We start from the raw sequence: 10436 nt of genomic DNA on the forward strand, positions 1-10436 counted from the left end.
CAAGCCCATGTAGCAACCCGAGGCTTCTGGAAAAATTGAAGGGTTTATGTCTTGAAGCAAATGGCAACATTTCCAAGCAAGTTTTTGCTCTCCTCCCAGGTGCTGTGAAGGCCTGGGTCTCAATAAGTTCAAATCCTCAAACACTTCAGCAACAGAGAAATCTGTAAATTGAGTTGGGACTGTAACTTCATCACAATTTCTCAACAGTGTTTAAGAGAGGGTGAGGAGCTCTGAGAAGTCAGTTTGGAAAATAACCAAAAGAAGAAAACATGAAATCTTGTCGGATTAAGGCCTTGTGCCTAACTTCTAAATAAATTCTTACTGAGATAGTCTAACTATATTCTTATCTATGCTAAACAGCACGGTGAGATGTGAAGGGTAAAGCGCCACTTATTGATTGTTTGTTTTGGAAGTATTCGTACTATCAAAGACCAAAAAGAACCACCTCTGCTGTTATTTTGTTGCCTTTTTCAGGGGAGATGGCCCTGTGTATGATACACCCATTAAGAATTCCTGCTTGAGGGTAGAACTTTAAGGGTATTCTCCACCTTAAAACTGATGCTAGATGTTCTGTTGTTGGTGGTGGGTTGTTTTATTTTGTTGTTGTTTGTTTGTTTGTTTTTTAAATGAAACCTCTCTGTGACACTGTGGGTGGCTGGGCATGTTGTAATCCTGTCATGCACTTGGGTGCCCAAACTGCAAAGAGTCTCTTAATTTTTAAGCAGGAAGACGAATTACTTTACCTGAACGGAAATTGGGCTGCTTCATTGGCTTTGGATGATGCCATCCAAGTTGGCTGAGAGGAAAAGGTCAGTAAGACTCTTCTTTTAACTCAATATTGCCACTTGATTCACCATTTGATTTTGACTTTTATAATACTGTTGTGGTATTTCAATCCCAAAACATAGAATATTGTACTGTTATTAAAAACATGCTAGCAAAATTCAGCAGTTGATGGTAGAGGGGAAGCTGTAAGCAGAACAGGCTATCAGAGTTCACTCAGAAAGTTAAAATGTGCTATGGAAAGTAGACGTGCTTGAGTATGTGATCCTAGGGAGTCATCTGGGCTACCAGACAGTATAGAGAGCCTGAAATGCTGGATAGGTTGATAGAATACAGACTTTGACTTCTACAAAGTGAATTGATCCAGATGAGTGAAAATCCATTTTGCTGATAAGATTTAACATGTGTGACAACAGTATGGAAAACCTGCAGGCAAAAAAAAAGCCTGAAAAAAATATCTTCCAGCATCAGACTACAAACTGAATTTTTATCAAAGCCAAGAAAAAAGTTGCCTATATTCTCGAGCAGGACTGTATCTTGTCAGGAAACTGATTATGAGAGATCCAAACTCTTCAAGGTGAAAATCTTTTAGCATTTCTCCTTCAGTAGCAAAGGAAGGCAAAAATCTACATGATAGCTATGAGTGGATAGATGTCACTGTGGAATGTTTCTGACGGACTGGAAGTTCTCTGATTTTGAAGGAAACATTGTTGAATGTCAATCATTTAGATAGATATTCTTTTCTTGACTCCATTAGTTCTAAGGAGCAAGAGTAACTTTCAAAAGTGACAGGCAATGTCATTTTTATGGATTCTGGTCTTGTCTTTCAGCAGAAGCTCAAATTCCTCCAAGTGTGATAAAGTAAATCTCTGGTGGTAAGTGTCTCAAAGATTTGTTACTTGTATTTTGTTTACAAAGGAAGATGAGAGCTGTTTGAAGCAACTGGTATTTCAGTAAGAAAGGGGTCCAATAAATTAACTGGCAGCGCTGCACCTGTTTAAAAAAATTGAAGGAGTTTTAACCATATACTTGAATTCCATAGTGTGACACTGAGTTGTGCATTTGCTGCAGCCTAGCAATTTATTTATTTATTTATTTTCGATTTAAGCACTATCTTCTTTGCATCCATTTTGCATTGTATTTTTTCTTGACTGAAGACAGACAGCTCTTGCAATGAAATATATGTCATGACTGATTTGTTTCTATCCCGTGCATAATTATGACCTCAAAATATTTCTGAAGAATGGTCCTGATTAGAAAAAGCAATGACTTCAGTACAGGCGGGGGGTTGCTGAATACCTATAGATTGTCCATGTCTACAAAATAGCACCACAGCATTTAAGTAGTTCCATAGTAAGTATGCATCATCAACAAAATATAATTTCCCTAAAAAGAGATAACCTCTCTCCTATTTTACTGCTTGTTTGCAACTGAAATGATATTCCATGTGTCATTTTAACATGCATGTGGAAGTTTCAAATTTTTTCAGACAAAGCCAAGTTAGAGCATGATGGTATGTCACTATAAAAATGTTCTCAGTGTACTGCTGATACAAACCTATTCAATTCTGAGTGCTCCTTACAGAGGAGACAGGCAAACCTGAAGTAACAGCAAAACACAATTTTAATGATAAATGTAGAGCTGCAAACCGCTGGAACATAGTGCCAAATTCTGGCTTATGTTGCATCACGACAGAACATTATGAGGCAAGATAGTATTGCCAAATATTAGCAGCAGTCAATTCCTATGTGAGAAATTAAAAGCTGTGCTGAGATATTGTTCACATCTGTTCAACATTCTCTATATTAATATAACATTTTGTCTTTCAGATGTAGTAGGACAGTAACTTTTCTCAAAAACTTGCCTAATCATTCAAAAGAAGATTTTTGTGTTGTCATGGTTTTATTAGACATGGACAGATTAAACCTAGTATAAAAAGGATTGTTTACTTTTACCATTTTGCAATTTATTTATTTGTTTGTTTGTTTGTTTGTTTATTACTGCAAATGACATTCAAGGCAAGACTGAATGTGGCTCTGGGCAGCCTGGTCTAGTGGTTGGAGACCCTGCCCATGGCAGGGGTATTGAAACTGGGTGATCATTGTGGTCCTTTTCAACCCAGGCCATTCTGTTATTCTATTATTCTATCATTCTATAACTCTACAACATCATTTAACAACCAAAAAATTAGTGGGCACTGCAGATACTTAAAGCAATGGGCTCAATTATTAGAACTAAGAATTATTCTTCATTTACATGATCAAAGAAGGCAGAAGCAATAACCTCACTTTCTTTCTGATGGATCACAACAGGGTCCTGGTCATACAACTGGAAGTGTGGATTTTTCTGATCACCTCAGAGAATTAATTAGAATATAATGACTGAAAGATATTTACTAAAGAAATAAGGTGGGAAGACAAATCTATGAGAAAAGGAAACCTGGAGTGGGTTAGATACTGCAGTGAAAACAGCAAGTTATATGTGGCATGGTGGTAAAAAAAAAAAAAAAAAAGTAAGTTTCAAATTCTAGGTTTCAAATGCTAAGAGATATTGCATGGTGGAATGTATTTAGAAAGGATGAAATAGTTATTTCGGTTGCAGGTAATATATGCCAGATTGCATTCACCAAATTTTAATTCCATTAGCTAGGGCTACAACAGCAGTTTAAAAGAAAGGTTTTGGCATCTCTTCCTAGCACTGTTAATATTTCTTTCACTGTAGAAGTATCAGATTAGAACACATTAGCTCTTGGTGGAAGTGGGTACCACTCTACTTTGCTGATACCAGAATGATTTTAGTTTTGCTAGTACCAGATCTGAATGTGGTTATTGAGATGTTTTCTTGAAGTAGAATGCATTGGGCCAAAAAACTGACAACAACGATTTCTGAAGTGCGGCAACCTTGCATTGAGCGCACTGGTATTCAGAATGGTGTCATCATAATGTGTAATAAACATGTGCTAACTGAGATAAAGTTACTGACACTTCATGAGACCAGCATATTATGTATCACAAAGCTAACTGAGTGATACAATAAAAGATCAAGTTTGGATTAAAATATTAACTTGACTACTGAGATATTTGCAGCACTGCAGAGTTACTGATTTGAATCTGATTAAATCATGTTATTATTTTTTTTAATGTGTGCTATGTTTAAAAACAATATATTTTTAATTGTTTTTTATTATTATTATTTTATCATTATTAGGAGCAGGTCACAATTTGAAGCTTTTCTGTGTAATTATTAGAGACTGAAAACTTCATTAAAAAGAAAAAGTCAAGATTATTCTATGATCCTAAGAATCTCAATGCAAGGACATCGGGTAAACAATAAAGTATTCTGAAACTTTCTGTAGAATCTTAAAGGCTTGCAACAGCACTTGTGAAAGATATTGTTTTCCATACATACATTAAGCTTACTTAAGGATGTTAATCCCATGTTTAAGGTAGATAGTGTAGTACCTATGAGCATGGACATGCTTTATAGAAAAGATGAATACCCTCTGAATGCATCTGAGGATAAAATTAGTCTGGGCAATGGAAATCTGTGCAATCTTGTTCATGATTTATGGCTTGATCGTATGGTCAAACAATATGTAATATGTAATATTGTTGTGCCTGGGATTAGCTCTATTTTTCTTTTATTTTACTGCCTGTTCAAATTAAACAATTTCAACTTTGCTTTTTTATGTCACTTATTCTAGTCAAGCCCAAATAGAGGAAATTCAGTCTAATTGGCATGTGTACCAAAAACACATACTGAAAGAAAAGCTAGACAGTCAAAGTTAATATTACCAACATTAGGAGCCCTTCCACCCTGGCCCAAGATTGCTCCTATGAACTCTTCTGTAAATGATACTGGATAATGAAAGATTTAGAAATCACATTCCAGTAGTTGCTGAAAGAGTAGCCTTTATGCAACATTTATTTGTCATTTTCAGTACATTTCTATTTTATTACAGTACCCACAATTCTACTAGCGCTCTGAGTACATCGCAACCACAATGAAACCCACAGAGGCATGCAGTGAGGTTTTGGGTTGTTTTGTGGTTATTTTTGGTGTATATATGTGAGTGTATTGGTTTGTTGTTGTTTACAGTTTGGGGATCTTTTTTTCTTTTTTCTAAATATATTTGGAAAGCAAGTTGAGTTCATTTTATGCTTTAGAAAACAAATTTCAGTACAAGAAGAAAAAACTTAGATATCTGGTGATTTAACAAAAAGGTAACACAGAGGACAGGGAGTGGGGTGGGAAGAAGCTGTTAACAATGGAGCAGAACAGTGAAAGTCCAAGAACATTGTATGTTTCCGCTACCAACTGTGTTAGCCACCAGCACTGAACTTGAGATCTTGAAGAATCAGTGACTACATACCTCAACACCGCTTAGCTACTCAGGGAGCATATGCCAGGCAGAATCTAGCTAAAAGCATTAGAAATGCAAACCTGTCTGGTTTCCATTGGATTGTTTTACTCTAAGATGTTTCAAGCAGTACATGAAATTACCAGAACACTGAATGTGGCAGAATGTAGATATCTGCAATGCTAATGTTAATGGTTTACAGGAAAAGTAACACACTTAAATTGTCAAGATAGCCAGTGCAGCTCACAATAGTCCATACTGTGTACAAAGTCCTGACAGTTTATGAAATGCTGCTCACATTAGTAACAATAATAACATTCTTAAAGTAACAACAACAACAAACAACAACAACAACAATAATAATAATATGAAGTTGGATTTTGACTGTATGGTGATTTTTAGTGAAAAGAAAGAATTTGTCCTGCTTCATCATCTTTATCATAAAAATCTGGGATTTATTAAGACATTTAATATGTACTAGTTCTTTTATGTTTGATTATTATTCTCCCTACTACTGGTATTACTCTTCAAAAGAAAGGGCAACCTAAAGGCTGTCCAAAACTTGAAAATTTACAAGTTAGAGAATGTTTCTCTAGAAGATTAAAAAAATAAGGCCTGCTAGTGTAGTGCATCTCAATTGCATATTTTTTTTTAAAAAACAATGGAAGTACTCTAATTGACACTCACTTGGCCTATTCGTTAAGCATAAAATTCTGCCTTTAAGAGCCATACATTAAGAGCCAGACACTGGGGTTTATTTCTTTAAGAGCTGGTCTAGTAATTTCTGATTATTTGCTGAGACATTCTAAAAACTATCAGATATATTTATCCAGCATTTGCCTGGCTGACTCTCAAGTAGAGAATCAAGAAAGGAAATGAGTACACCAGTGATTAAATATTCCCAGGAATACTATGAAGCTGACGATCTCTCAAAATCATGTTTTACTGAGGGTCCAATGAACAGCATATTATGTACTATTTTGGAAAATGAGCTAGGTTAATGTGTTCTCTCCTGGAGTCATCAAATTTGTGAGGAAATGTGTATGGGATTAACTGTGCCTTGCTTTGTATTTGGTGGTAAGAAATCATAGCTCAGACAACACCAAAGAAAGGTAAAAACTTAAAGCTGCACTACTGGAAGAACGAAGAGCACACAAAGTCCCCCAGGCACACTTGGACTGTTGAAACAGGTTGGCTCATACATAGAACCATAGAGTTGTTTTGATTGGAAGGGTCTCTACTGTTCATCCTGTTCCAATCCCTATGCCATGAGTGGGGACACCTTCTGCCAAACAAGGTTTCCCTAAGCCCCATCTAACCTGGCTTTGAATGCCTCAAGGGAGGGGGCATCTACAGCTTCTCTGGGCATTCTGTTCCAGTGCCTTCACACCATTATAGTGATTTTCTTCCTAATGTTCTATATATATAAACATTCATGGGTAGAAATGTCTTTTCAGGGAGAAATTCATGTTACACGTACTCTGTGATAGGAAAAAAAAAAAAAAGCTTTAATGAATACAGTGAATAGTGGTAATAAAATTGCATCTACAGAAAACAATTAGGAGGAATTATTGATACCTAGAAAATTATCTGTTACATCTACATCTCCACAGAATTATCTTAATTGCTAACACAATCTCCAGTGTAATCTTCAACATAGTCAGAGTGAGATGAAATTGATACAAAACAATGATGCTGTGGAAGTTACAATGAAATACACATCCACTTGCTAAAGTTGCTAACTGTCCAAGCCATACTCTGGCACCACCACTGCAAAAATCTGAAGCAAAAGAGAAGATCGAGAAGTCTGAGATTATCTTCATCAAAATGTTCTGTGTCATTTATGATATCAGACCTACTTATCAGAGATGGTATGTTAGGTGATACCTTGCCATTAATGTTATGTAAAATTTCAGTACAGATGGATTCTTTGTTGTAATATGAAATTATTATTGCAAGCTAAAATTTTAAAACAGAAAAGCCACCAACTTTGAACTCTATGCTGCTATTCAGCAAAGAAAGGGAGAAGAAAGGGAAATTTCATCACTGAGATCTCAGTATGGAAATGATTAACTTCAACAAAATAATCACCATTACTGGTTTTATTCTTCTCCAAAATTCCTACTGCTGTTTAGGAGGTACCTAGAAGCCAAAGTAGTGGCATTTCAGCAGGTCACTGCTGTAATGATATGCTGTTAAGGAGATTATAGGTATGCGCATATTGTGGAGAACAACCATCGAAGAACGTGACATAAGCAGACAGTTAGAAAGCAAAAATATTTTCAGCAAAAACAACCCATGACACATGGAAAGACCAGAAAAATTAGTTACAAGGGATGAAAAGAGACAAAGTGCACTCAGTTTTGTGACATTTATGTTGCTCTTTTAGTTAAAACTAGCAAACAAACAAAAAAGCAACCAAACAAAAGTAAATGCTATCTGTGGAGACTGTTGTATTTTTGAGTGGATTACAATCATATAAAACATAAAAAGTCTCTTTCTTGATGTGGCTAAACAAGAGTTTTGGTATTTTTCTACTGCGGGATCCTCATGAAGAATCAAAAAGCTCTGTGCTTGTCTGGTTTCTACTTTAGCTAACATATTCTCTTTTTCCAGACCCCTTTTAAGCCTATCTGGAGCTTGAATGCGTATCTTGGCCTGAACCTTCTGAAGTCAAACTGTGTCTCTGTTTGCATCTGGGATTTAACCAGGAAGTGCTTGAACTACCAAGCTGTAGGCTGATAGCAAGAGATTTGCAGACCTAAAAAATTCAGATAAGCCCATACAAGCTTTGAACCTCTAAACCTTTTGAAGTTTGTCTCTCACGAAGTCTAACTTCACTGCTGTCAGCAGAGAACTCTGAAAAATGAATGGAAACAGATCTCTGTTCTGGAAAGCTACTGTGGGTGGCTTAAGGACAAATGAATAAATACCACTATATATGGGAATACAGCACTCTTCAGAGAACAACTCTGTCCCTGAACACTTGAGTATTTCCTTGCATCTGCAACAACAAAAAAAGCTCATAAAATGAACAGATTTCTTACTCATCCCTGTGTTTTCAGTGTGGGTGATCTGAAGCAGTGATGTGTTCTTTAAACATTTGTGTTTCCATTTACTCAAACAGACTGTTTTTGTTTACCATTTCCCCATTGAACTGGTCATGGGTGTATATTTGAGGAAAAATCCAGTAGGCAGAAACTGTTGTCATAGTAGGAAGAATGGGCAGCCCACAAACATTGACAGGGATTCAGTGTGTGGCAGAGTAAATACACAGCCAATTTTTCTTAAGTCTGTCACCTTTGTCTGCTGGGCATTATTTCATAATATCATGTCTTCTGTTGTTCAGAGTTAGATTATTCTTGAGAATGACGAATAGAAGCTACTTCAGGAAAGTATATATATTGTATAGACTTTGTCATGTTTAAAACTCTTATAGACTTTCTTCACAAATTGTGTGTTAAAAAGCTTATTCTTGGGAGAAAGAATCCTAGGAGAAAAAATATGATAATGTATTCTGAAGAAGTCTGAAGATGTCTACAATTATACATACTCTATAATGATATATTTCTTGAAAAATGTATATTTTTTAAGCTATTTGCTAAACATTTTTTGTTTGTAGTACTTTGTGCTACAGTTTATCACTTATCATTCATAGTCTTCTCCATTAATTTCAGCATCATTGATGCCCCAGAAATGAAGAAAAGTTTTCAAGTACATCTAAATATCATCCAACACCTGAGAGGATTTGATCAAAGAGACAAAGTCAAGCTCATCGCAGTGGAAATTCAAGAGATTATGGACACTGAAACAAGAAATTAGTATGTGAGGAAAAGCTTTTTCACCATAAGGACAGTGAAACAGAGGAAGAGGCTGCCCAGTGAGGATGTAAGTTTTCCATCTCTGAGAGTTTTTCAAAAGCCATCTGGATCATAAACTGCAGAGTTCACCTAATTTCAATCAAGGGTTGGAACAGAGACTTACTGAGGTCTTTTGTGAACTGTGTTTTCTTATGATCATCTACTGTACTATACCGTATCCGCAGTTAATTTTCTCTTTTCCAGAGAGATTAGTCTTTTTTACACGTAAACAATATGTGTATTGTATAACTTCAATCATTTTAGTTGCACTTCCTTGTTTTACTGTACCCTTTCTAATACAGGGCAACAAGCTGCACATGGTTTCCAAGAGAGCAGGCACTGCAAATTAATTCTATGTTTAGTGGCATTTACATCTTTGTTCCTTAGTCCTTCAGCAGTAATTTCTTACCAGTCTGTTTGCCTTGTAAATGGCACTTCACTTTGGATTTGATATATTCATAGGATATATATAATAATACAAAAGCTGTCTGTGAAGATTTGTCAAGTAGTTTCATTAAATTTAGACCCCATCATTTTGTAATTGTGATTAAATTTGGATTTTCCTGTATGTATTTCTTTGTGTATGTTGACTCAGTTTCTTGTTTATCCAATATTCTTCTACACTACTTTAAGTTTTGAAGTGCACTGAATATTGCTGTATCATCAGAAAGCTTCATTACAGAGCGAAAAATAAAAGAAATTATATATTTTAGTCTCATGTTATACTGTTGCCTGTTTTTAAGGCACCTTAAAATTTCATAGAAAGTAAAAAGTTGCTGAAAATGATGTAGAGCAAACAAGAATGAAGACAGATTTTTTTTTAAACAAATGCCCATACTTCTCACCTTTTAAATACTTAATTGTTAAAATTTTAGACCTAACTTGCCACATCTTAGGCCAGTTTCTTTTTATTTTAATTGAACACGGGTCCCATTTCTGCACGATGACTCTTATGTTAGCTTTTTTACCTCTGAATTTTAACAATGATGCTGCTCTATTGTTTCTTTCAAGGTCATTTGAATTGATTGAATATGTCTATTTAAAGATTCTACTGTAATATGCCTCCATATTTGTTGGTTGATTCTAATCATTTTCCATTAATAAAATTTCTAGAGTAATTCGGTAATAGATCTCAGGATGAACTGAAGAACTGCTTCTTCTTCTATGCATTCATTTATTTTTTATGTATTCATTGATTTGAAATCATCTTAGGCATAGAAACCCATGACACAGACTGAAATCTTTTAGTTTTCACAGTCTTTCCAGTGCAGTGACTGTACAACTAGCTGCATAAACTACTGATTGAAATCGTAATGGCTACTGAAGAGAAAGGTTGAAAGATTTAAGCCGCTTTTCAAAAGGAGGGTTCAGCCATGTTAAGACTGTGTTCATCATTTTGATCTCTCAGTGATTCCTCATGCCCCATTAAACTG

The 10436-nt window shown here is 35.5% G+C and overlaps 1 long non-coding RNA gene across 2 annotated transcripts; it reads left to right on the plus strand.

The window, feature by feature from the left end:
- Positions 1–298: 298 nt before the first annotated feature.
- On the plus strand, positions 299–10133 carry LOC107310221. Of its 2 annotated transcripts, none has more exons than XR_001553522.2 (4): positions 299–809; positions 1614–1658; positions 3991–4105; positions 8821–10133. It is a non-coding gene; the product is annotated as an uncharacterized LOC107310221 (long non-coding RNA). The 2 variants fall into 2 exon arrangements; XR_001553523.2 differs by having other exon boundaries at positions 1617–1658.
- Positions 10134–10436: the final 303 nt, after the last annotated feature.

The sequence above is a fragment of the Coturnix japonica genome, chromosome 2 (assembly GCF_001577835.2).
Source record: "Coturnix japonica isolate 7356 chromosome 2, Coturnix japonica 2.1, whole genome shotgun sequence".
In the NCBI taxonomy this organism is placed as follows: Eukaryota; Metazoa; Chordata; class Aves; order Galliformes; family Phasianidae; genus Coturnix; species Coturnix japonica.